The sequence below is a fragment of the Myxine glutinosa genome, chromosome 5 (genome assembly GCF_964187855.1).
Source record: "Myxine glutinosa chromosome 5, kmMyxGlut1.1, whole genome shotgun sequence".
Lineage (NCBI taxonomy): Eukaryota > Metazoa > Chordata > Myxini > Myxiniformes > Myxinidae > Myxine > Myxine glutinosa.
In genome coordinates, this window is record NC_136265.1 from 133254934 (window position 1) to 133282918 (window position 27985).

At 48.8% G+C, this 27985-nt stretch overlaps 1 pseudogene; it reads left to right on the forward strand.

Annotated features, from left to right (window-relative positions):
• LOC144892161 (uncharacterized) overlaps window positions 1-19651 on the forward strand; it is a 92915-nt pseudogene extending 73264 nt beyond the window's left edge.
• The last annotated feature ends 8334 nt before the right edge of the window (window positions 19652-27985 follow it).

Sequence of the window (27985 nt, forward strand, 5' to 3'; positions counted from 1 at the left end):
TTTATTGTAAGACTACACTGTAACACTGAACTCCTCCGGGCTGGTCGCCCGGTGTATATCATGAGGCCACGCCTACCCCTCGGGCGTGGCCACCGCCCACTTGGTGCGTGGAATGATGTCACCACGCCAGTGGGCTTTTGTGTCCGCCACACGCGCCCCCCCAGAATTCCCGCGCACCTGGAGGGCCAGTTTGCGGGGCAGACGAATGACCCGGCCGAAGCGCCCCCTGGCGATCGGCGGCGTCCGGGGTGCAGGGATACCAGGTGGGATGCCCCTGGCTGCCCCTGGGATGGGTGCAGGACCGGGGGGCGCCGTGGCGGCGGGGCTGGGCGGTGCCGGGGGTCCGCCCGCAGGAGGGCGGCCCCGACGTGGGGGTCGGGCCACTGGCGGTGGATGGTCCACATCGAGGTGGGCCGGCTTGAGGCGGTCTACCGAAACGCGGTCAGGAGTACCGCCGATGTCCAGGGTGAAGTGCTTCACCCCGGTCTCCAGCACGCGGAAAGGCCCGTCGTACGGGGGCCGCAGTGGTGTCCGATGGGCATCGTGGCGGACGAAGACGTACTCCGCCATGCGAAGCTCCGGGGCGACGTGCGTCGGTGGGTGCCCGTGGCATGCCGTTGGCACCGGGGCGAACCTCTGGGCGGTCTCTTGCAGAGCGGAGCGCTGCTGTGCCGCGGACCATGGTGCCGTGGAGTCGGGGAGGAACTCGTCCGGCACCCGCAGCGGTTGCCCGAAGACCAACTCCGCCGCGGATGCGCGCAGGTCCTCCTTGGGCGCCGTCCGGAGGCCCAGCAGGACCCAGGGGAGCCTGTCGACCCAGCCGCCGTCGCGGAGGGTGGCCCGGAGCGCGGCCTTCAATGAGCGGTGAAATCGCTCACACAGGCCGTTAGCCTGGGGGTGGTAGGCCGTGGTTCGGTGCAGCCGGACCCCGAGCCCCTGCGCAACCGCCCCCCAGAGCTCCGAGGTGAACTGGGGGCCGCGGTCGGATGAGATGTCTGAGGGGGCGCCGAACCAGGCGACCCAGGTGGCGATGAAAGCCTGCGCGACATCGGCCGCCATTGTCGACGCCAAGGGCACGGCCTCCGGCCACCGGGTGGTGCGGTCCACCACGGTGAGGACGTAGGTGAAACCCCGCGAGGGGGGCAGAGGTCCCACCAGGTCCACGTGGACGTGGTCAAACCGGCGTTCCGGCACCGTGAACGGGGCCAACGGGGCCTGGGTGTGCCGGTGCACCTTGGCGCGCTGGCACGCGAGGCACGTCCTGGCCCAGCCGCGGACGGCCTTCCGGAGGCCATGCCAGACGAACTTGTCGGCGATCAGCCTTTGGGAGGCCCTCGCGCCCGGGTGGGACAGGCCGTGGATGGCTTCAAACACCTGGCGCTGCCAGCCCGCGGGCACAATGGGGCGAGGACGCCCGAGGGAGACGTCGCACAAGAGGGCCGCGCCCGCGCCGTCGAACGGCACCTCGGTGACGCGGAGGCCCGTGACGGCGGTCCGCAAGGCCTGGACGTCGGGGTCAGCGGCCTGGTCCGCTGCCATCCGGGCATAGTCGATGCCGAGGTGGACTGCGTGGGCGACGGCCCGGGAAAGGCAATCCGCCACCGGGTTGTCCTTCCCCGCGACGTGCTGGATGTCCGTCGTGTACTCGGACACGGCCGAGAGGTGACGCTGCTGCCGGGCCGACCACGGCTCGGTGACCTTGCCCATCGCGAAGATCAGCGGCTTGTGGTCGACGAAGGCAGTGAACGCCCGGCCCTCGAGCAGATGGCGGAAGTGCCTGACCGCCAAGTGAAGTCCAAGCAACTCGCGGTCGAAGGTACTGTAACGGCGTTCGGGCGGGCGAAGCTGCCGGCTAAAGAACGCCAGCGGTTGCCAAGCTCCACGCACCCATTGCTCGTGCACCGCGCCCACCGCGTAGTCAGAGGCATCGGTGGTGAGGGCGATCGGTGCATCGGGCGCCGGGTGCGCGAGCATGGTGGCGTTAGCCAAGGCGAGCTTCGCGCCCGTGAACGCCGTGTCCATCTGCTCGGTCCAGGTAACGTCGCCTTTGCCCGGCTTACCTCGGAGAGCTTCGTGCAGGGGGCGCAGGAGCTGGGCGATACGGGGCAGGAACCGATGGTAAAAGTTCACCATGCCCAGGAACTCCTGCAGCCCTCTGATCGTGCGGGGGCGCGGAAACCCCTTCACCGCCTCCACCTTGGCCAGCAGGGGGACGGCGCCGTGCCTGGTGACACGGTGCCCCAGAAAATCGATTGTGGCGGCGCCGAACCGGCACTTTGCGGGGTTCACAATCAGGCCATGCTGGCCCAGGCATTCGAAGAGCGTGCGGAGGTGGCGTAGGTGCTCTTCACGGGACGCGCTGGCGACGAGGATATCGTCCAGGTAGACGTAGACAAAATCCAAGTCGCGCAGGACGCTGTCCATCAGTCGCTGGAACGCCTGAGCCGCATTCTTCAGACCGAAGGGCATGCGCAGGAACTCGAAGAGTCCGAATGGCGTGATGACCGCCGTCTTCGGGACGTCCTCCGGCCTGACGGGGACCTGATGGTAGCCGCGTATGAGGTCCACCTTCGAGAAGAAGGACCTGCCCGCCAAACGGGCGGAAAAGTCCTGAATGTGGGGGACGGGGTAGCGGTCGGGAGTCGTGGCGTCATTGAGACGGCGATAGTCCTCGCACGGTCGCCATCCCCCGCCGGGCTTCGGCACGATGTGCAGCGGCGACGCCCAAGCGCTCTCTGAGCGCCGAACGATGCCGAGTCGCTCCAGGGTAGCGAACTCCGCTTTTGCCACCGCCAGCTTCGTCGGCTCGAGGCGGCGTGCCCGGGCGTAGACCGGTGGCCCGACGGTGGGGATGTGATGGGCCACCCCGTGCTTGACGGCCCCCGCCGAGAAGGTGGGCCGCGTGAGGGCCGGGAAGCCGGCGAGGAGGCGGGTGAATGCGTCCGCTGCCGGAAGCGTACAGACCAACGTGGCCGGAACCGAATCGTTCGGCAAGCTGCTTGGCAACCCGCTCGTTGAGCTGGGCAATGCACACGCGAGCGAGCTGAACGTCTCGGCCTGGACAAGCCGTCTGCGCTTGACGTCGACCAGGAGCCCATTAGCGCACAGGAAGTCCGTGCCAAGCAGTGCCATGGGCACGTCGGCGGTGACGAACGTCCATCGGAAAACCTGCCCTCCAAACCGCAGAGAGAGGCAGCGTTTTCCGTACGTACGGATGGGCGTCCCGTTCGCGGCAAGCAGCGCGGGGCCCCCACCCGCGGCGTGCTTGTCTGACGTGCCGGCGGGAATGACACTCACCTGCGCTCCCGTGTCGCACAGGTAACGGCGCCCGGAGAAGGTGTCCGTTATGAACAGCAGGCTGCTCGAACGGCCGGCGCTCATCGCCACAATTGAGCGCCGGCCCGGGCATTTCCCGACCCGTTGAAGGAGCACGGCGGATGACACCGCCGAGCTTCGTGGCCGAACTTGGCGTGGAACCAGCACCAGGTGGTGGAGCTGGAGGAGCGCGGCTGGCTCCGCCAGGCCGGTGGAGTTGACGGGTTTCCCCGCGGTGGCGGTTTTCGCCGCGGCGGTGGGCGGGGCGTGGCGGCGTTCACGAGGTGCGTATCAGCATGCTGCTGAACGTCAGCGTGCTGTAGAAGATGATGCTGTGGAACATCAGCGTCGAAGGCCGTGACGGCCACGCCAACGCTCGCCCGCGTGTCCGAAGCGGCGAAGTACTTGTCCGCCTCGGCCGCCAATGCTCGGGGTTCCGTTAGCCCGGTCCCGGCCAACGCGAGGCGTACCTGCGCTGGAAGTTGGCGACGGAAAAGCGCCCGGAATAGCGAACCGGGGGCTTCGTCGCCCAACAGTGACAGCATATGGTCCATTCGGACCGACGGGCGCGTCTCACCGAGCTCGGGGAGATCCAGGAGGCGGTCGGCCCGTGCGTCGTCCGTAAGGCTGAACGTGGCTAGGAGTAGCCGCTTGAGTGCCTCGTACTTGTGGCCGTCCGGTGGGTGGCGAAGGACGGACACAACTCGAGCGGCCGTGCCGGGCCCGAGGGAGGCGACGACGTGGCAGTAGCGCGTGTCATCGCCGGTGAGGTGCCGAAGCTGAAATTGGGCTTCGGCCTGGACGAACCAGACTTCGGCCTGAGCCTCCCAAAATTCCGGAAGTTTGACGAAGGCGGCCATGGCGATGGCGTCGCGTGTGGAAGGATCGCTCCGGCAGATCCAACGTCGAGGGTCACCAGTAAAGCGCGGCGTTACGCGCGCTGCTTGTGAGCAAGGAGGAAGCGGACAAGCGTTAACATATAAACGTCTTTATTGTAAGACTACACTGTAACACTGAACTCCTCCGGGCTGGTCGCCCGGTGTATATCATGAGGCCACGCCTACCCCTCGGGCGTGGCCACCGCCCACTTGGTGCGTGGAATGATGTCACCACGCCAGTGGGCTTTTGTGTCCGCCACAACACACCCAATGTTCTTGAGACCCAACCATAGATCGACTGTAATCTATATACCCCAAAGATGAATGACCCTCCCTACCACTTCCGTAATCAGCGGGTGTACTTGTGAAAGAAATAAGGGATTTTCAAAAAGAAAACCTTTAAAATGCAAAAAAAAAAAAAATCCCCCCCCCCCTCCCACACCCCGCCCCCCCTCGTCATTAGCAGCGCTGTTCAAAACAAATGGGAGTCGAAATGGCGCTTTGAGTTTCACCGAGCAAGGACGCAATCCATGGGCGGGTTGTGGCAAAGCATTGCAGTTCTGTCTCAGGAAACCCTTTCGCTGAAGATAAGGATTCTTCGTCTGGTAAGGAGGAGACGAGGCAAATTCCAATTAGCATGACCCAATTTGAAAGAGCATGTCTGTCGTTAGATGTGCGTAGATGGAGGCCAAAAAAAAATGAAGGCCAAATAAATTAGCAGTATGAGTGGCATGCGAGAAATTAAAGGATACTTTGGTCTATTTGAGAAACATCAAAGAGGAAATGTTTAAAATTGGGAACAGAATACAGTGAAGTACACACAAAGGTCATTTGGTGCTCCCATGTCCTTACAAGGTGCTACAACATCCCTCCATCCATATTCCTGCAAGCCATGCAGAGTTCACTCAGTGGGAAGTGTTTCTTTTCCTCATCCTGCATGCCAACCCCACAGGCCTCACCAGTCATTGTAATGACTTCAACTTACCTTGGGTTGTCCTGTTTGGTGTACGCATCTTAGCACTTAGCCTATGATGCCGGAATCGCAGGTTCAAATCCCATGCGCATGCTATCTGCCATGATCTCTCCTGGGAAAACCACATTTCAAATCTGGCCTCCAAAGCCAGTCGCCGACTGGGCATCCTCCGTCGTGTGAAGTCCTTCCTTGGCACACCTGAGCTCCTCACCACATACAAGGCTTTCATACGCAGCTCAATGGAATACTGCTCTCCCCTCTGGGCTGGTGCACCTGCCTCACACCTAGCTCGCCTTCACGCTGTTGAAACCAAAACTTTCAGAATCATTGGAATCTCCCGCGATGAAGCTAACTCCAAGGGCCTTTCACTCACTCATCGCAGGCAGGTTGGTGGTCTTTCCATCTTCTACCGACTCCTCTCTGGCCTTGCCCCCCCCCCCCCAGCTCTCTCTGGGCTCTGTCCCCCAAATATTCCTACAGATCGCACAAGATCTGCCTGCAACCCTCTTATGGTTAAACTGCCAAAATAAAGACTTTCTGCTCACCTTCACTCCTTCATTCCTCTTTTCTCCCGCATCTGGAACAAACTCGCTCACTCTCTTCAATCCCACTCCACCCTCCAGGTCTTTAAAACAGCTGTTCACCACCATCTCTTATCTTCCCCCATCCAAAACCTTGATCTTTTCTACCCCCGCTAATTTCACACAAAATCCTACAGTTTTTTTTTTTTTTTGAAATACCAACTTCTGTCCTGGAAGTCCTTTGTCCCCTTGTGTTTTATACCTCTCCCCCCCACCCCCCCCTTCCCACGCCTCCTCCCCCCAAGCCCTATCCCTCCCACACTTCTCCCTGCTTTCAAATGTTGTGTTTGTGTGCTTCCCCTTCTTTCCCCATCTTGTCTTCCGCTCCCTCTTTTTATATATTTTGTTTGTCTGGTTGATTTGTTTGTGAAATAAATGTTAGCTCTTTCACGAGCCTCGATTCATTATACAAAAAAAAAAGGTATGCTCAGATGTCTTTCTCCTGCGTGTTTCAAGGGTAAAAACTTATTGAAGATCACATGGAGCATAACGAAATGAATTATAAAGCAGGCTCAATAAAGTAAGAACACCCGTTGCGTTGTACAATACGAACACGGATTGTCCATCTTCTCTGCAGAAAAAAATAGTTAAAGGTTACTGGTTGACCACCATAAAGTAAAGACATGACAGTGCAGAAAAATGAGTGCAACTTACTGTTTGTAAGGTTATGCAATTATGTCTGAAATAGTGATGGCGTTGGTGATTTTTTTTTTTTTTTGTATACAAGATCGAGGCTCGTGAAAGAGCTAACATTAATCACACAAAAAGTCAAACCGACACATAAAACACAAAAATAAGGGGAGCGGTAGACAAGATGGGGAGAGAGGGGGAAGGACACAAACACAACATTTGAGAGCAGGGACATTGGGAGAAATGTGGGAGGGGGAGGGTTTGGGGGGAGGTGGGAGACGTATAAAACATATGAACACTGCAAGGACTTCCAGGAAAGAAGTTTGAATTTCAAAAAAAACCAAAGTGTATCTGGGGTGAATTAGCGGGGGTAGAAAAGATCAAGGATTTGGATGGGGGAAGATAAGAGATGGTGGTGAACAGCTGTTTTAAAGACCTGGAGGGAGGAGTGGGATTGAAGGGAGTGGGGGAGTTTGTTCCAGAGGCGGGAGGAAAGGGGAATGAAAACCTGCCAATACCTGCCAATTTTGCCTCCATAAACTTCCTCCAAATCCAAAATGAGCCTTTCAAGGCAACCTGGGCCACTCTGTCACACATCCTCCTTCTTTCTGTCCCACACACTCCAAGCCGAGCAAGAAATGCAGAAAAGGAATTGCCAATATACCCTCTACACCCCACCTCAAATGGCTGACAAGAAACTCGCCAACCCTTCTCCCAGCACTCTGCCTCCAGCTCACTGTACTTTCCTCTTTTCCTCTCATGCATCTCCTCCATGTTCTCTCCCAAAGTACAAACAATTCCGGTAAGATGACCTGTCTTGTTGCACCTGACCAGATGACAATGTCAGGCTGCAACCTTGTCATCACACAGATCTCCTCTGAGAAATATAAATTGTGGCTTTAGGTCTGCAATCACCTGCCAATCACAAACATCTGACAGCCCTCTTGCTTTCCACCTACTCTTTCCAACTCTTGGCCCTCTCTGACAAACAACACCTCTCCCCCATCGGTCTTCTTCTCCACTCTTCTTCTTCTTCTTCCTCTCTCTCTCTCAGCACCTCTTGCTGCACCATCTGCACGACCACTGCCAGTACCTGATCATGCTGCCACTTGCATCTTCCTGCTGCCAATGCCACTGAGCATGCACTCAGTGCATGCTGCACGTTCCCAAACCTCCACACAAAGAACATCTCTCATCCTGCAACAACCCTCACAATCTCAAGTTTACTGGTGACGGAAGCACATCATACGTTGCCCGCAACAGGAAACTCAACAATATTAGCTCCATCATCCAAATCTCTTGCCACTTCAAGGTCCTCACCTGCACACCTACCCACCGCATCCAAGCACCTTGCTGTCCTGTCCAACTGCTTTCACATATCTCCCCTCCTCCTCCTTTCTTCTCACCTCCCTCTCAACCATCTTCCTTCTCTTTCATACATGCTTTTCCCCATCACTCATGCTTCATCCACCTTGTGATGTATGCGAGTCCGGTGTGCGCATGCGCGACACACGGGACCAGGAACGTGGAGCTGAGTGCAATGCCAATAAAGTGGATATAAAGTGGAGTGCTTTCATTGGTCTGATTGTTCGTGCTTCCAGACATCAGAAGTGGCGACGAGGTGAAGACACGTTCGTGTCTCGATGGCGACTATCGGCATTCTCCATGAATACTCCGATGGGGAGGATTGGACGGATTTTGTGGAGAGGCTGGACCAGTACTTTGTGGCCAACAATATGGCGGCCGCTGGTGATGTCGTCGTGCTGTGTTGTTTTGTGTCGAGCTGATGCCAGTGCCTATGGGGTAGGCTGTGTATTGCAACAAGCCAATGAGTCGGGCAAGTTACTGCCTACTGCGTTCGCTTCTAGAACCTTGACGAAAGCCGAACGAGCCTATGGTATGATTGATAAAGAAGCTTTAGGCTGTGTGTTTGGGATAACCAAGATGCATCAGTATCTATTTGGTCGTAAGTTTGAGCTTGAAACCGACAACAAACCGCTCACTTTCTTGTTTTCAGAGAACAAAGGCATCAACACCAATGCGTCATCACGTGTTCAGGGGTGGGCATGGACGTTGTCTGCTTATAATTATACTATTTGTTACAGGCCTGGCACTGGGAATTGTGCTTATGCACTGAGTCGACTGCCGGTGCCTGTTGCTGATCGCAACAATGCTCCTCAACCTGCTGACCTTGTATTGACTATGAATGCGTTTGAGAGTGACAGCTCTCCGGTCACTGCTGCTCAAGTTAGGTTGTGGTCTAACAGAGATCCTGTGTTGTCTGTAGTCAAGTGTAGTGTTATGACTGGCGATTGGTCCGGCATACCATTCTCAGAGGAGTACAAACCATATTCACATCGTAGAGATGAGCTATCTGTCCAGTCAGATTGCCTAGTTTGGGGCAGACATGTCATCATGCCAAAACAGGGGAGAGAGAGATTGGTTTCTGAACTACATAGTCCCCATTCTGGTATTGTTATGATGAAAGCTATTGCAAGGTTTCATGTTTGGTGGACTGGTATTGATTCCGAACTTGAATCTTGTGTTCATCGTTGTGATATGTGTAAGCAGCTCAGTTAGTCACCAGCGAAATCGACGCTGAGCCTGTGGTCGTGGCCTTCCAAACCTTAGTCCAGGATTCATGTTGACTTTGCAGGTCCGTTCTTAGGGAAAATGTTCCTTGTTGTCATGGATGCATTTTCCAAGTGGATTGAATGCTCTATCATGTCTACCAGCACTTCTGCTGCTACCATTGAGAATTTACGTGTCATGTTCGCTACTCACGGTCTATCAGATGTGTTGGTAAGTGATAATGGTTCGTGTTTCACATGTCAGGAATTTCAGGAACTAGCAACAGTACCCGCCCTATGGGCGGGGCTTCAATTGGGAAGCCCAAATGAAAAGGTAAAATATCAGAAATTGAAGGCTTTTTTATTTTAAACGATTCGTCTAAACATCCGTTGAATCATATCACACGCAAATCATCAAAATCTAAACAGTACATGGCTAAACAGTACATGGACGATCACGTACCACGTACGTCTCGCGTCTCGCTCGCTCTCATGTTGTCCCGATAATGATCCTTCTGCAGGTTCACCGACGGAAAGCTTGTTGCGACTTTTACTTCCTCTAGACAGTCAAGTTCGCTAATCTTTTCGGTGCACCGGCACGAGCCGAGAACGGCCCGTGCAGGGGCTGATCCGAGGATCTCATCAAACCGTCCAATCGGTAGTAGCGACGGGCGGTGTGTACAAAGGGCAGGGCCTTAATCAACGCGAGCTGATGACTCTCGCTTACTGGGAATTCCTCGTTCGTGGGACACTGTCTCAAGCCCCAGTCCCCATCACGGATGGGGCTCAGCGGTTTACCCGAGCCTGACGGCAAAGGGCAAGGTACACGCTGGCCCGTCCAGTGTAGCGCACGTGCGGGCCCGGACATCGAAGGGCATTAAACGTTCATTAAACATTAAACGTTCATTAAAGGATTAAGAAATTACGTTGACACCGTCACGTCAAACACTACCGTGAACACATACATCGTCACAATGAGAACATCGTCACAATGGACGTTATGCGAACGCGAATGTTATGCGGGAGTCCAAACCTGAGAATGCTGGAGACCAAAGCTGAAATTGGGAAAACTAAATAGCCTATTTTACTCCTGGAGATCCCAGGATTACCCACCCAAAATATATTTGCGATCGGTTCAGCAGTTTTTACGGTACCTTCGAACAGACAGACGGACATTTGGTGAATTATAGTAAGATTCATGAGGTTGAATGGCATCAGACATGTCCGTTCTGTTCCGTTCAAACCCGCTTCTAATGGCCAGGCAGAGCGTGCTGTACAGATCATCAAGCAAGGATTGAGGCATGTTACTCAAGGTTCACTTGAGTAACAAGTTACATGTTACTCAAGTTCTGAGCATATTGAGTTGGAGGAAAATGCAAATCCTGCGGTTCATCTAGTTATTGTTCCGTTGTTCGAAAGAACAACTGTTGTTTCCGAGCCTGCACCTGAAGCCGTCAGTGGTGTGTCTCTGCCCGAAGTTCCTGTACCTGTGCCTGCCGACAGTCCGTTACATTTGTCCATGTCACCTTGACCTGTGCCTGTAACAACGCCTCTGTGTAGGTCCTCCCAAACATCTAGACATCCAGACCGGTTGGATTTGTAATTAAGGGGGAAGGGGGAGGGAGGTGGGTTAGGGGGAGATATTGATGTCTGGAGATATTTCCAGACTTGTAATGTCTGGAAGCACAAACAATCAGCCCAGTGAAGGCACTCAACTTTATATCCGCTTTATTGGCATTGCACTCAGCTCCAGGTTCCTGGTCCCGTGTGTCGCGCATGCGCACACCGGACTCACATACGTCACACACCCCAAGCCATGCTTCCCGTGCTGTTCCATCCCCATTACCTCCTCCTGTTGAAATTATATGTATATCTATATATATATCTGTACAGCGTCTGTCCTATCATGTGTTGTCTTGTCACTGAACTACTTTCTCAAACCTTTGCGAAATCGTACCAAACTTCTGGAATGCACATATCTCTCCCGTCGGTATGTCATAAGTGTATTTTTTGGAAAGAAATTCCAATTTTTTTTTTTGGAGGGGGGAATTTTTTCGGGATTTTTTTTTTTTCAACTTCAATTGTTTATAAAATGTGCCCATGCCCAATGTGTGTGTTTATAAATGTGTGTTAAATGTGTGTAAAATGTGTATAAAATGTGACCGGGGGCTTCGTCGCCCAACAGTGACAGCATATGGTCCATTCGGACCGACGGGCGCGTGTCACCGAGCTCGGGGAGATCCAGGAGGCGGTCGGCCCGTGCGTCGTCCGTGAGGCCGAACGTGGCTAGGAGTAGCCGCTTGAGTGCCTCATACTTGTGGCCGTCCGGTGGGTGGCGAAGGACGGACACAACTCGAGCGGCCATGCCGGGCCCGAGGGAGGCGACGACGTGGCAAAGCGCGTGTCATCGCTGGTGAGGCGCCGAAGCTGAAATTGGGCTTCGGCCTGGACGAACCAGACTTCGGCCTGAGCCTCCCAAAATTCGGGAAGTTTGATGAAGTTGTCCATGGCAATGGCGTCGCGTGTGGAAGGATCGCTCCGGCAGATCCAACGTCGAGGGGGTCACCAGTAAAGCGCGGCGTTACGCGCGCTGCTTGCGAGCAAGGAGGAAGCGGACAAGCGGTAACTTATAAGCGTCTTTATTTCAGGAGCTCACTGTAACACTGGCACGCTCCGGGCTGCGCGCCCGGTGTATATCATGAGGCCACGCCTACCCCTCGGGCGTGGCCACCGCCCACTTGGTGCGCGGAATGATGTCACCACGCCAGTGGGCTTTTGTGTCCGCCACAATATCACGTATATTACAAATACATTTGTGCAAAATAATTGTTTGAATTATGATTGGTGTAAACCATGACAAAACGGCAACTCGGGTACAGTCATTTATCTATATATCTACACATGTGGGCAGTGTCTGTGCTGTCACTTAACGACTCCCTCAAACTTTTGTTTCCGTGGTTGTGAAGTGTTTTTAATAACGTGGTGGTGGTTTTGAATCACGTGGTGGTGAGGTATTTTGAATTGTGTAGTGGTGAGGTGTTTTTAAATGACGTGGTGGTGAGGTGTTTTTAAATCACGTGGTGGTGAGGTGTTTTTAAATCACATGGTGGTGAGGTGTTCTGAATTACGTGGTGGTGAGGTATTTATAATTACGTGGTGGTGAGGTGTTTTGAATTAGTTGGTGATGAGGTGTTTTGAATTACGTGGTGGTGAGGTGTTTTGAATTACTTGGTGGTGAGGTGTTTTTAAATTACGTGGTGGTTCCGGTGTTATCGTCCTAAACTTCCAGTCTGCACCTACCCCTCCCCTAGGTATGTGCTGAGGGGTTCTTTCTTGAAAAAAAAAACATTCAACCTAAATCTTCAACCTAAATTGATTATAAAAATGTGATATCACAAACACAATAAATAAATTTGTGCAAAATAATTGTTTGTATTATGATTGGTGTAAATCATGACAACACAGCAACTCAGGTACAGTCATTATCCTCAGCTGAAATAAGCCCGTTCCTCAGTAACGACGCATGGTGAGGCGAGCGAAGCGAGCCGAGCCAAGCTAGTATATATATATATATATTGCACCCCCCCCCCCCCCCCCCACTCTCCCCTCGACCCAAATGCACAACTTTGGACGACTTTCCCTTGCACAACTTCATGCAAACATTTATTAACTCTATTTTGTGTTGTCATATGATTTCTTCATTCACGTGATACCATCTGGTAAGCCAATTAGCTGAGGCCACATGTGTCAAAAAAGTTGTAGAAATATCAAAGTTTCCAATATTGTGTATAAATGACCAGTACATATTCATTTGCATAAATTTGTTGCGCAACAAAAAGTTACAGAAAAACTGAGCAGCAAATACAGGCCTTAATATGTCTGGTTGCTTCCTAAATGTCACTTTGACACATTTCATCGATCACGTAATTCTGTCATGAAAGTTCCAGACTTGTGATATCATTTTATGAGCTGGCTTCAGTGGCTTTAAACATGAATTGATGGGTAGTGTTACGGTTGCCCAATAAGTAAGTGTTCGCCTAATAGATATCTGGGTGCTATTCTATGGAACTCTTCTAAAAATGACGTTGTAGGGTTAAAAATGTCTACCTCCCACTTGGCACATCCTGGAGCCTCTTGGCTGTCGCTCTGTCCTTGTTCAGCTAAGCCTGCGAGGTTAATTGGCTCCTTTCACATTTTCATTTATTCTTTGGGGGACAGGCGACTGGTTCAATTGTTGCTTTTTTCTTCTCGTTTTCCATTTTCTGCCTTTCTTTAATCCTTATACTTTTCTATGACTCCATTACCCCCCCCCCCCCCAACCCTTTATGTGTTTTATTAATCTACATAACTTAACTCTTCAAGCCCTTTTTTATCCTGCTTTCCTGTCTGCCCCTCTGTATGGGAGAAAATGAATTGCCCAGCACTGGTGCTAATGTGCACTTGTGCTAAACCCTGTGACTATTACACTCTGATCCTTTTCGTTTATGGTCCATAGTTTGGTAATGACCTGTGGACGTCTCTCTATGGATTGCATTTTGGTTGAAGTTATCTCCCTGGATTCAAACTTCCATGTGAGTGGTTAAGCCACTAATTATGTATATTACTCGTATAAGCACCGTATAAGCACCTTTCAGGAGCCGCCAGGGAGCGTCAGGTAATTATTTTTACTAATAACACCATAGCAGAGTACCCACCCTAGAGGGGATCTTGTTCCAAGCATGCAACCCTTTATTTGGGCAGTGTGTAAGCAACAGACCGCTGCCTCAATCGCTCCCGTAAATAAAATTAACCCGGGTTATGTATACACTACTCACAATAAGTTAGGGATATTTGGCAGGTTCGTCGGTGTGGTTGATTTTGTGTATTAATTATGTTGAAAAAAGTTCTTGGTCCTAATTCTATGGATATTAATGTGTGAAAAAACACAGCATTCTTGATTTCAATACCCTAACCCTAACCCCTATAACAAAAATTAACTCACTCCCACAATATCCCTAACTTATAGTTATTGCGAGTAGTGTATGAAGTGAAAGCATGCATACTGCTTCTGAGCATATTCAATACATTGTGGTTATATAGCTCGGATAATTCAAATTGCACCCACCCTCCCCCAAAGGAAAGAAATGCCAAAATGGGTTTTTTTTATTTTTTATTTTCCAAAACTTGATGGAATCAATCGAAACTTTCAAATGCACAACTTGAGGGTGCCCTCATTAATCCTTGAAAGTTTCAAATTCCAAGGCCAAATCCTCTCGAAGGAGTAGATGATAACACACACATACGAGTCCTCTGGGCTGTCCCACCCACAGGAGTGGGGGGGGGGGGGGGGGGGGGGGATGGGGGTGGGTTGGATGGGGGGGGGGGGGGACAATAAAAAGAAATTTCAATCTTTTTCCCCCTGCCACGCAGTGCATTACATCTCTGCGGCTGGCACAAACTGACCAGATATATCATAACAGCCTTTTCACACACGTGTGGCATGTATGCTTCTGTGATGAAAGGTCCTCACCTGGCCCCACCCACAAACAAGAGGTGTTTATGCTGTTACGGCCTGCAGCAGACCAAATGCAGCACATAACCCATAAAGCCGGCATGTGATCAAACCGGCTTTATTTATGGGTTATAACAATTGGAAATATATTCATATACATAAAGAGAAAACAAAGGAAGAAGAAAAGGGAAAACCCGATTAGGCCAGCACGAGGGTGAAGCCGAAGGAGTAGGCAGCCAGGAAGCTGGAGGGTGCTGCTTGTGTAAAGGGCTGCGGCGACCTGATGAAACCACTTGGAATCTGGCCAGTCTCAGTGGAGGACCTACAGTCCGATGGTCCGGAAGATGTCAGAAGAGGAGAGACCCAGACAAAGAGTAGGTGGGCGGCACCGTATCCTCCAGTATCTAGCTCAAGGCAAGATCGGGGATCCGAACTGGAGACGCCGCAGCAAGAGTTCGAGCAAACACTGCATTCAATGCAGCCCCCCCCTCCCCCCCTCAGTAAGCCACAATCCAAACCTCACAGTAGGACTCGATGCAGGCCCCAAGCGTAGGACACACTGCAGACCCCAACGATAGCCCACACTGCATGCCCAACCGTAGGCCTCAAGGCAGGCCCCACAGGGACAATCGGCCCTAATATAGTCCGCAAGGTAGAGATACGGCAGCAAGAGTTTGATCAAACACCACCTTCAGGGAGAGATACTACAGCTTGAAACTCTACAACAAGTAAAAGGAACTCAGCAATGAGGCCTCCTCAAAATGGCCACTCTCCCCTCTTCTGCATCAACTTCCTAGTTCCCTCTCGCCCCACAGCCAATCACAGGCTTTAAACTCGTGGGCTGAACCACTTGGTCGATCTCGGGGGGCGGGAAGGGTGAGGGGGGGGGGGTGGGGGGATTGGTTGGAAGAGGAAGAAGAGGCATCAGAGAAGAGAAAGGTCACAATCATAACCAGTCAAACCCAGGGGTGAAGGGGGAGTGAAGAAAAGGTCACATACCGTAAAAACGCATACAATATTACCCTGACTATTTTGTCTATAAATTACATATGCTGCCTCAGCGTCATCTGTAATAAAGGAATTTATTTTGACAAGTCCTGGTACATGTCAAACTAACCGACTCAAAACACATGGACAAGATGTTACACTTACCACAGTCTAGCTATGGATCTCCCCCTTCCATGTAACAATACATACATACATATACACATACATTACATATATACACTTTCTCCATTATATATAGACTAGGGCATGCCCGTACTATATATAAGCTAGGACGTGCCCGTACGTGGGTGCCCGTTCCTTGCCAAAAAAAAAAAAAAAAAAAAATTGTGTAGGGGTGTGTGTGTGTAAACATCCTAGGGCGTGCCCGTACGTGGATGCAAAAAAACATGCGTGCAAACAACAACAACAAAAAAAAACTTTGAAACCACGTGGCAGTAACGACCACAGAACCCCCCCCCCCTCTATTTACATGAATGGGTTGGTCCATTCGCAACGACCACAGAACCCCCCCCTCTATTTACATGCAATGGTTTGGTCCATTCGCAACGCCAAAGCGAACGGCGAACGGCTAAATCGCCATAGCTCGGTAAGTACGTGTCCGATTAATTTCAAACCTTGAAAAGGCACATCCTCGGGTCCCCAGCAATATACCTGGCAAGTTTAAAGTATATCGGACCCGTGGTTGTCGAGAAACAGCGGTCACAGACAAACAAACAAACGTACAAACGTACAAACGTACAAACGTACAAACAAACACACAGAGATTACTGGAATTATAGATAGATTGGGACTATGAGGCAATAAGCATATTTCAACATCAAAACATAACTATCATACCATTCAGAAATACAAGAAAATATATGGGATTCTAAGTTGGTGATTACTTCGAGAGGCTTCTGTCTCCATCTGGTATGGTTATCAACCTTTTCGCAGGCACCAAATGCACCGCACCAAATGTACCGCAAAAAGGCACCAAATGCACCATTTCGCAGGCACCCAACTTAAACATCCCCAAATGGAACTAATGTAAATGTTGCCCATAAGTGATTGCCATATTGAATATGTTATTGATTATCTCGGCCTGTCTACATTACTCCCTGCTTTATAAGAAAGTTGGCTCCGGACAACTTCTTATTGGGAAAAGGTCAACCACTTAGTGACTTGATCAACTCCTTTTCCGTGATTACTTTGGGCGTGGTTTGGGGGATAGGATCTTCCTTCTCCCTTCTCTTTGTTCAGTTCGAGTTAGGTGTTCATTGTCTTGGATTGGTGTGGGGGGAGGGGATTTCGTGGGAAAATATTTTTGGAGGGGTGGGGCCGGGGGAATTTCTGCTTTTGGCTTTATTTTAGATTTGTTCATTGAATTTTGTTTGACTTTCTCTGATTCTTGCTTTCTGATTCTTGTTTACCAATGTCTTGCTTTCTGATTCTTGTTTGGCGATTTCTTGCTTTCTGATTCTTGCTTTCTGATTCTTGCTTTCTGATTCTTGTTTGGCAATTTCTTGCTTTCTGATTCTTGCTTTCTGATTCTTGTTTACTGATTTCTTGCTTTCTGATTCTTGTTTGGCAATTTCTTGCTTTCTGATTCTTGTTTCGTGATTTCTTGCTTTCTGATTCTTGTTTGGCGATTTATTGCTTTCTGATTCTTGTTTACCAATGTCTTGCTTTCTGATTCTTGTTTGGGGATTTCTTGCTTTCTGATTCTTGTTTGGCGATTTCTTGCTTTCTGATTCTTGTTTACCAATGTCTTGCTTTCTGATTCTTGTTTGGCGATTTCTTGCTTTCTGATTCTTGTTTGGTGATTTCTTGCTTTCTGATTCTTGTTTGGCGATTTATTGCTTTCTGATTCTTGTTTACCAATGTCTTGCTTTCTGATTCTTGTTTGCGGATTTCTTGCTTTCCGATTCTTGTTTGGTGATGTCTTGCTTTCCGATTCTTGTTTGGTGATTTCTTGCTTTCTTATTCTTGTTTGGTAATTTCTTGCTTTCTGATTCTTGTTTGTCGATTTCTTGCTTTCTGATCCTTATTTGCCGATATCTTGCTTTCTCATTCTTGTTTGCTGATTTCCTGTTTGTCTCTTTCTTGTTTGTCGATATCTTGTTTGCCTATATCTTATTTGCAAATTTTTTGTTTGCCAATTTCTTGTTTTCTGATTGTTGATTTTGTATTGGGGAGTCTTTATACTTTTTTTGAAATAAAGAAAGGCTTCGGACATTAAACCCCCAAATCCACAGAGCACGTGTGGTCGGTCACCCAATGGTTTATTGAGCACGATACTGATGTTATCCATGTCATGGCCTTCTCAATCACCAGGTCTGAACCCAATCGAGCATTTATGCGACATTCTGGAACGATGCCTGAGACAGACAGCATTTTCCAACTCCATCAAATAGGTGTGAGTTGATTGACTTTCTCATGGAAGAATGGTGCTGCATCCCTCCTACAGAATTCCAGACGCTGGTAGACTCTTATGTGTCGATATCTTGCCTTTGTGTGGCAAGATGCCACTGTACATACAGGCCGTACTGGCCACACTTGGTGACCGAATGCCCTATTAAGTGGGTGGTTCGTGTGCAGCCTGTGGCTGCTGGTTGCATCATTTTCTAGAGGCACAGCTGTGCTGCTGATGCAATGCCCCGATTACCAGTCATCTGGTACTCATTTTGCCGACCTCGGACGGATGACCTGCTGAGTCAACCACCTGGTGTTAATTCAACGGCTGACAGCGGCTCAAACTCAAGACCATAAGATCTCAAGCCAGCCACCTTAACAGTTATGCCAACACCAGGCTTTCCCTATTAAGTGACTTTACATTGGTGTTTCCATTTTTTGGTCCACTAGCTGTATGTGCAGCATATGAAAGAATAAGAATATTTTTCACAGAGGTAGAAGGAACCGAAGATGCAAAATACCCAGAAGACACAAATGAACCCAAAGACCCAAAATACCCCTAAGACGCAAAAGACCCCGAATACCCAAAATACCACAAAGACCCAAAAATACCCTAAATACCCCAAAAAATCCTTCAAGACCTAGAGGACCCAAAAGACCCTGAAGACCCAAAATATCCAGAAGACCTAAAAGACCTCAAATAAAATACTGAATGAAAATCACTCGATTCATTCATGGAGTTATTGGGCGCAGCAACCGCAATATAAATCGTAGTAGCCTACCTCGACTCTCACTGTCCGACTCTGACTGTCGCCCGGATGATTGGTGGAAAACAATTTCAATGGAAAAGGAAAATCTCATAAAAGAGGCATTTCCATGGTGTCCAAGCTTAATGGCGGGAGCCATAAATCCAGGACAATCGCACAAGAACAGCATGATGCATGCGACTCATCCCTCCATTGATGGAGCTGTAAAGCACAGCTGTAATCTGCACATAAACAAAGCCTCAATTACACTTTCTCAGGCATTTAGGATGTAACACAATAAACAGCACTTGTTAATAACTCTCTGTTTTAGCATGTCATTTGTAATAAAGCGAATGCTCGTTGTTGATTGTACAAATATGTCTTTGCAAGGAATACGATTCAGAGATGACATTTTGTTTTCATTCCGAACGATGCTGAAGAATGGAAAATCATGATGGAAATAGAGAGCTCAATTTGGAGAGTTCAAAGATGGGACAAAAATGATTATGGCGTTCACAAAACTAATGTTCGACCACTTTGCAAAAAAATGGAAAAGATCGAAAGTGATTATTGAAAGATGGAAGAAATCAACAATTATATACTTTTACTTACGACAACTTGTAAAATACTCAATACCAAACCATGATATTTTCTATTCTCGTTGCCCCCCCCCCCTCCCCACTAAACCCTACTTCCTCCAAATTTCCAGTTTTCCCTCCTGAGAGATTCCTTCTGTGTCCATCTTGTCCACCCCACGCATCGTCTCCTGACCCCCATTCCTCCCCACATCCATTTGTTTGTCCAAGTCTCTCTCTATTTTGGACTTCCTCTCTACCGTTCCTTTCAATGACATCTTAGATCTTGCTATCATGTCCGCAGCTGTCAGTGGCGAGGATGTTGAGGGCACAGAAAGGTTCACTTACGTTGGCAGAGACATTCACGTTTTCACACGTTGTGAGCCAGAGGTCGATAGACATCTGGGTCGGGCCTGGAAGTCATGGAGTCACAGGACCATGGGGTGTGGCACTGGCGGTACCTATGCAGGAGGACGAAAGTCCGAGTCTTTAAGTCCTTGGTGCTTCGAGTCTTGCTTATGGATGTAAGACTTGGACGCTGACCAAGGATCTGAGACAAAGACGTAACACCTTCGGTACCAGGTCTTTTCGGATAAGTCCTTATAGATCTGGTTGTACTTTGTGTCTAACGAGCATTTTCTGAGGGAGACTCAGATGAGATTTGTTACCTGTACAGTCTGTGAGCGTCGGCTGCGGCTGTATGGACATGTGGCTCATTTTCTTGACGATGATCTTACTCACCAGATTCTCTCACCCAGGGATCCTGTTGAGTGGAGGAGGCCAACAGGCTGACCACATGTATTGTGGTTGCAGCAGGTTAATCAGAATCTCAAGAAGATGGGGATGGGGTGGGCATTTGCCTGGGGGATGGCCAGATGGAGACCTCTGGATTACCAGCAGAAAGTGCACATGCTCTCATACCTGACCTGACCTGATTTAATCTGCAGAGCAAGTTGCAATAACTATTTTTTGGCCACAGGTAATGCAGCTCTGCAATTTAAGCAAGAATTGACTGTAAACACACTCACATTTTATTTTGGTGAATGGGATTTCTTTTCATAACATACCATCAGAGGAATTCTCCCAACCACCCTTCCCCACTTTCTTTACAATACCCCGTCTTTCCCTTACTCCAGGCATGTGCGTAAACATAATATACAGAGATAGACCATACCTTAGTTGTGGCAACCTCATAAGTGGGAGTTTCGTGTAGGTAATGAAGAGTTAATCTATATATATAAAACACAGTTTGTGTGTGTGAGTGTGTGTAATGTTACCGATAGACTCCTAAACGGAGAGGCTCACGTGCTTGATATTTGGCATAGACATGGCCATTGAGCCTGGGAAGAACATGGCCTACCTCAAAATATTTGACGAGATCCATATTTTTTATTCATATTTACCTCAGCGCATTTCAGCGAGGAATATTATACACGGAATCTGAGCCAGTGGCAGAGCAGCGCGCTGATTCGCTCAGAGCGATCACGTGATGTTCCATCCTTGCCACCATAAACTCACAGTTACGCGTTCGCACATAATTCAGAGCAAAAAGCGATTGCGTTTTTTCACATTTCAGCAAGGAACACCACATAGGTTTTTTTTTCTTTCATCTTTAGATCCATATTTTTTTTCAGCGAGGAATATTATACATGGAATCTGAGCCGGTGGCAGAGCAGCGCGCTGATTTGCTCAGAGCGATCACGTGATGTTCCTTGCCGCCATAAACTCACAGTTACGCGTTCGCACGTAATTCGGAGCGAAAAGCGATTGCGTTTTTTCACATTTCAGCGAGGAACATTGCCATTCACACCACATAGGTTTTTTTTTCTTTCATCTTTAGATCCATATTTTTTGCCATAACGTAGCGCATTATGGCTCGCTCGAGCTCGAGTTAGCCAATCACCTGGGAGCATGAGGCCACGTTGGCCACGCCTCATCTCAATGTTGAGTTCTGCAACTCAGTGAAATCAATCAAATACGTGTGCAAATACGTCAACAAAGGTTCGGACATGGCGATGTTCGGCCTTCAGAGGAACAAAAACGACGAGATCGAGTCATATCAGCTGGGGCGTTACGTCAGTAGTAACGAAGCTATCTGGAGAGTTCTCAACTTCCCTATCCACGAACGCTACCCAACCGTTGTACACCTTTCCGTACATCTTGAGAATGGCCAGAGAGTGTATTTCACAGAAGGCAACGCAAGACAAAAAGCAGCAGAACCACCAAGTTCAACTACACTTACCGCATTCTTCCAATTGTGTCAACAAGACGAATTCGCCAAAACACTCATCTACAATGAAGTCCCACAGTACTACACCTGGGTGGTTGGCAGTAAGACGTGGAAAAGACGTACACAAGGAGCATGAGTTGTGGGACATCCCGACATTCGCCGTTCAGATGCAATTGGACGAGTCTACACTGTACATCCAAACAATTTCGAATGCTTCTTCCTGCGCCTTCTACTCCATCATGTCAAAGGACCCATCTCTTTCCAAGAACTGAGAACGTTCAACGGCCAGGTTTGCGACACCTTCCGCCAAGCCTGCCACCTGCATGGCCTTCTGGAGGATGACAGCCACTGGGATGCCACTCTAGAAGAAGCAGCAGTCTCACGCTCTCCAGCCTTGTTGAGAAATCTCTTTGCCATCATGCTACAAACTTGCGGTCTCTCCAATCCGGTACAACAGTGGAATAACCATCGTGACGATCTCAGCGAGGACATTCTCCACAGGGCAAGACAGGTTCATGCTGAAGCAGACTACTCCGATGCGATCTACAATGAAGCCTTAGTACTCATAGAAGACAAACTGCTTTCTCTTGGAGGGCATTCGCTGGAGGTCATTGGCCTTCCTGTAACACAGCGACAACAACAGAATCACCTGGCTCGGGAAGTACTCCGAGAGACTTCATACAACGCACAAGAGTTGGAAAACTACATCAATGAAAACGAGCCAAGACTGACAGTGGAGCAAGAACAGATCTACATGCAAGTGCTGGCGAGCATACACTCTTCTGAAGGTGGATTGTTCTTTCTGGACGCACCTGGAGGCACTGGAAAAACGTTCCTTATGAACCTCCTCCTGTCAAAAATCTGGCAGAAAAAGATGATTGCTCTGGCTGTTGCCTCTTCCGGAATTGCTGCCACTCTTCTCCCCGGGGGCCGGACCGCCCACTCAACCTTCAAGCTCCCCCTCAACCTCACTAACATCGAGCAGCCAATGTGCAACATCTCCAAGTCATCGGCTGTCGCAGAGGTATTTCGTCAATGCCAACTCATTGTCTGGGACGAGTGCACAATGTCTCACAGAGTTGCACTGGAGGCAGTTGACCGCACACTGCAAGATATTCGAAACAATCAGACTGTCATGGGAGGCATTACTCTTCTGATGGCAGGGGATTTCCGACAGACCCTGCCTGTCATACCACGCGGGACCAAGGCAGATGAACTTCGTTCCTGTATAAAGGCATCTCCTCTATGGTCAAAAGTGACGAAGTTGAAACTCAGCACAAACATGCGTGTCACCCTTCATGGAGATGTAGCCGCAGGCGCCTTTTCAGCGAAGCTGTTACAGATCGGAAACGGAGATTTGGAGACGTGCCCTGAAGATGGACTGGACATCGTACCATGCGGCAACAATGTCACCACGGCTGACGAACTCAAGGCGAACGTCTTCCCCAACATCCCCGCCAACTACCGAAATCATTCCTGGCTCTGTGAAAGGGCAATTCTAACCCCAAAGAACGATGCAGTGGACAAATCAATTTGGATCTTCTGCAGCCTATTCCTGGGGATCTAAGAACTTACCGATCTGTCGACTCAATCCAAAACGACCATGAGACTGTCCATTACACGGTAGAGTTCCTCAATTCGCTACAGCATCCGGGTGTGCCTCCCCACATACTCCATCTGGAAGGTGCTCCAATCATGCTCCTGAGAAATATCGATCCTCCAAAACTGTGCAACGGCACACGACTGGCTATCAAAAAGTTGATGCCTCACGTAATTGAGGCCAACATACTTACGGGAAACTATAGCGGGGAACAGGTCTTCATTCCGAGGATACCAATCATACCATCTGATCTGCCATTCGAGTTCAAAAGGCTCCAATTCCCCGTACGGCTCAGCTTTGCCATGACCATCAACAAGGCGCAAGGACAATCTCTCAAGGTGGTCGGACTGAACCTTGATTCCCCGTGCTTCTCCCATGGCCAACTACACGTAGGATGTAGTCGGGTAGGACAAGAGAACAATCTATACATCCTATCCGAACAAGGAAAGATAAAGAACATTGTTTACAAGGAAGCACTGCGTAATTAACTACGTGTCTGGTGTGTTGTGATGATTGTGAGAATATCGATTCTGATTCTGATTCTGATCTGATTTTTATGTGTATTTATGTGTATTTTATGTGATTTTATGTATTTATGTGTATAAAAAAAAAACACACAAAAAAAGGCACGAAGGAAAATAGTTAAATACTCCGACACATTTAGCTGCGGTGATTGAAAAATCACCGGACAATTGTTGCTGTTTTGATGCTTTTTACTGCTGTGTTGATGCTTTTACATTGCTGTTTTGATGCTTTTTCACTGCTGTTCTGATGCTTTTTCACTGCTGTTTTGATGCTTTTTCACAGCTGTTCTGATGCTTTTTTGCCGTTTTTTTAAATATAAAAATCTCATTAAAAAAAAAAATACAAAAAAATCTCACAATGATGACATATAATTCACAGAAAACGTTGAAGCAACCACGTAATATTACGGTGATGTTTAACTCTGAGTGAGAATAGTTCTAAATTTTAAAAACTTTCATCTGATATTTGTGATTTATTTCAAACAAACTGTATTTCCCATCTACACGGCCATGTATTCCTATTAACGTTATGTAAAGTACATAAATTGTGTGGATTACATCATTTGTGGATGTGATCAATTGCCAGTAACCATCTATATCCCTCCCCTCCCCTTCCCTCCTCCCCCTCCCTCCCTCCCCCACCCCCTCCCTTCCCCCCTCCCCCTTCCCCTCCCCCCCTCCCCCTACCCTTCCTCCCTCCCCTTCCCCCTCCCCCTCCCCCTACCCCTCCCTTTCCCCCCTACCCCTTCCTTTCCCCCCTACCCCTTCCCCCTCCCCCCTCCACCCTCCCCCTCCCCATACCCTCCCCCCTCCCTTCCCCCTCCACCCTACCCTCTCCCCATCCCCTCCCCCTCCCCTTCCCCCTCCCTTTCCCCTCCCGGCAATGCCGAGTACTTCTGCTAGTATATATATAAATAAAAAATCCCATGCTCTTGCTGAACCATCAATAAGCAACACATTTCCACATCATAAATCCGATTGCCAAAAGTTCCATCAATAAATTGATCATTTATTAATTTGATAATAATTAATTAGTTGGAGTGATTGTTCTTATCATCCCATTTTTATGGTGACCTAAGACTCATAGAGAAGCTTGTGCAGTTATTTACATGTAAGTCAATTTTGGGTTGGCAGGTTGGCCTAGACTAGAGGAATGCACACTCACGTTTCAGCCAAAAAACAGAAGACATACAAGAGGGAAAAGGCCAATCCATGGAGACCGATCGGCACGCTGTCCTGACAAACCCACCCGCACAGCAGGGAAGAATGGGGACGATTTGGCCCTAGACTTGCGTTGGGGAGTACAATCACCACGAAGAGGCATCCTCGATAGTTGACCTCAGATAGAGTTATATACCGAGGTAGACCTCCAAGACTGAGTTACCCTAATCCCAGGTGGTGTTCTGACAAATCAACTCATATTAGAAATAAACCTGAAATCCCAGTGATAAGGGGCTGTGCACAAAATATGTGACTTTTTTTTGGCAAATTTATGACACCTTCCCTGTGACGTTCGGTGATGTTTTGCATGACCCACACCCTAAAAAATACGTGACTCTCCGAATTCGAGCAATGTCGCACTTTTAAAATTTCAATCGGCTTCCATTCTGTTATTTTTACTTGCAAAATCGAATATTTTTCAAGTATATTGGTCGGTTGCGTTTGTGGTTCTGTCTGTCTGTTTGTTTGTTTGTCACCGGCCTACAGGTCACAATTTTCAATCGATCTTCACGAAACTTCACCAAATATTGTTTTTGGGGTCAAAAGGTCAAAAGGTCAACATAGGCCAAAGGTCAACAACTTTCCTAAATTTCTAAAATCCTCAATTTTCATCCGATTGACTTGAAATTTGAAGAGGACTTGCATATCTGGTCACTGAATTCAACCACAAATTATATTTTGGGTAAACATAGGCCAAAAGGTCAACATAGGCCGAATTTCTAAAATCACCAATTTTCATTTGATTGACTTGAATTCTAAGAGGATTTACATATCTGGTCACTGAATTCAACCACCAACTATTTTTGAGGTCAACATAGGCCAAAAGGTCAACATCGGCCAAGTTTTAAAAATCCTCAATTTTCAACCGATTGACTTGAAAATTGAACAGCATTTGCACATTGAGTCACTAAATAGGGAAACTAACTATTTTGAGGTCAAAAGGTCAAAGGTTAACTCAAGGTCAACCTTCCAAAATCATCATTTTTCATCTGAAAAATCGTCACTTTTTTTCCTATTGACCGGAGCTTTGATCAAGATTGTCAATTTTAATGTTGATGAATTGGACAATTTGCTGTATCAATGGAATTTTTTTCTTTGGGATGGGGGGCGGATTTTGCAAGTATCGTGCTCCGCATGACGTCGTCTTGTTTTTTTATTAGTGGCATCTCTAACCTCGGTGAATAAGTTAGTGTTGCCCTTCAGCTCCCTCCAAATTCTACAAACTTATAGTTGAACAATTCCTTCCTTCTCCTTTTTAGAAAGCCCTCTCGTAGCTTCAAATTACCGGTAGAATGACTTAAACACCCCATTTGCCATTTTGGATGAATTCAACCGAAAGCAAGGCTGATCTAAATTGACATGTCCTGCCACGATGAAGGGAAATCCAAGATGGCTGCGCCCATCAAGACGAAGTCACGTGACTGTGGTTCTGACAGCCTCCTCCCTCCCTGTGCCTCTGTGGCGCTCTGGGAAGCACTCTACCCACCTCCCAAAAAGTCACAGATTTTGTGCCCCGAAGAGAATATGCACTCGGCTAAAAGCACCAACCAGGCCAACCAATCGTGTTTTGGCCTTTTCCAGAAAACAGACCTATTGCTTCCTGGTGGTAGGTCTTTACTTTTTATTGCCAAGACTAAGCCACGGCAACTGAGCTAGGTATAGGCATCGATTATTTAAACGCATTTACATCGCAAGACGCAACAGCCACTCGGCGGAGTCGCAGAACAAAGGTTGCATGCTCGCGACATGAGCCCTAATAAGGCGAGCGAGGCTCATTACATTTTAATTTTGCTACCTGCAACTGCAGAAATCTTTCCCCACCACTGCTGCCGCTGCAGGGGGGAGCTGGCTGGGCGTCTTGCATGCTCAATTAGGGCACATGCAACCAGAGTCGAAATAGGTCATTGCTAAGCACCTCTGGAGGAATTATTTCCGAGGAAGCCTCTAAGGCAGTTGTAAATAGGAAAAAACACGTTTGGGGGAGCGGGGAGGACCTCTATTAAATTTTCCCCCGGAATCTGAATTGGCGTCATCCGAAAGGTGCACTTTCATAAATCCGAGGCCGTTTCAAGAACACGTTGAAATCATAAGCAAAATTGTTACCTTCTCAGCTCATGGCCCTGATAGCTTGATGGTGTCGAGCATGAGATGAAATGTCTTACAAGTCCAAGGCATTGTGGGTTACTTAAAAATTTCAAATTATGCTGCAGGGCATCTTTTTTTTGGCAAGGTCCTACCAGATATTTCAAACTTTCTTGATGAAACCCGTCTTCTCCGCACCCACCACCACCACCCTCTCACCGCCCACCTACTCCACATCTCTTGTACCCAATTAAAAATTTCATATCCCGCTGCCTCTTGTGTTCCGTGGGCTAACTGTAAGATGGTGCGTAGACCGAGCTGTCTTAAGGTCGTAGGATAATTAAGAGGTAGGAAGAGGTCATTTGGCCTATCATGTTTGTGCCATATTCACGTCGTGGCACACCCACCTGCTGTAGGTGTTGGTAATTACGTAGCTAACAACAAGCAGGGAATTTGCCCGGAATGCCGGGCCACCGGCAAACAACAACCAATTTTTTTTTGGAAGGATATCATGGGATCTTTAACGCCCACAACTTATATTCACTTCAAATCTGATGAGCTCTTGATGCAGGGCCTATCAGAATAAGCGGTGGTGCACCAGGAGATCATAAGTTGTCCTGTCTTGTAACTTTCTTGCCCTGTAGCACTTCCAACAGTAACATGGATTGTTGGAGCAAGATCATCATTTTGGGTGCAGCCTGTGGCTGCTGGTTGCATCATTGATGGGAGCACAGCGGTGTCTCTGATGCAGTTCCCCCCCCCCCCCCCCCCCTGTTACGGCATGACAGCGGCTCAAACTCAAGACCAGACGAGCATAAGGCAGCTACCTTGACCGTTAAGCCAACACCAGGTTTGGAGCAAGATTAAATGAAGGAGGATTTACAAAACAGATGGAGCATTCCACATTTTTGGGGAATTTTCCTATCTGGAATTTTTCCTATAAGGGTTAAAATTAATTTTTATAAATTTATTTACTTTACATTATGGTATGGTATCCACTCCCTCTTGTTGATAGAATAATGTGCGGGCAAGACACACCTGGCATGGGAAATGTGCGGAATTATCCCCTACCTGCATGTCTATGTACAGTCTCTGTTCCGTTCTTACGCATTTTTTCATTTGAAATTCCCTGAAGGATATCATGGGATATTCAACGCCCACAACTTAAAC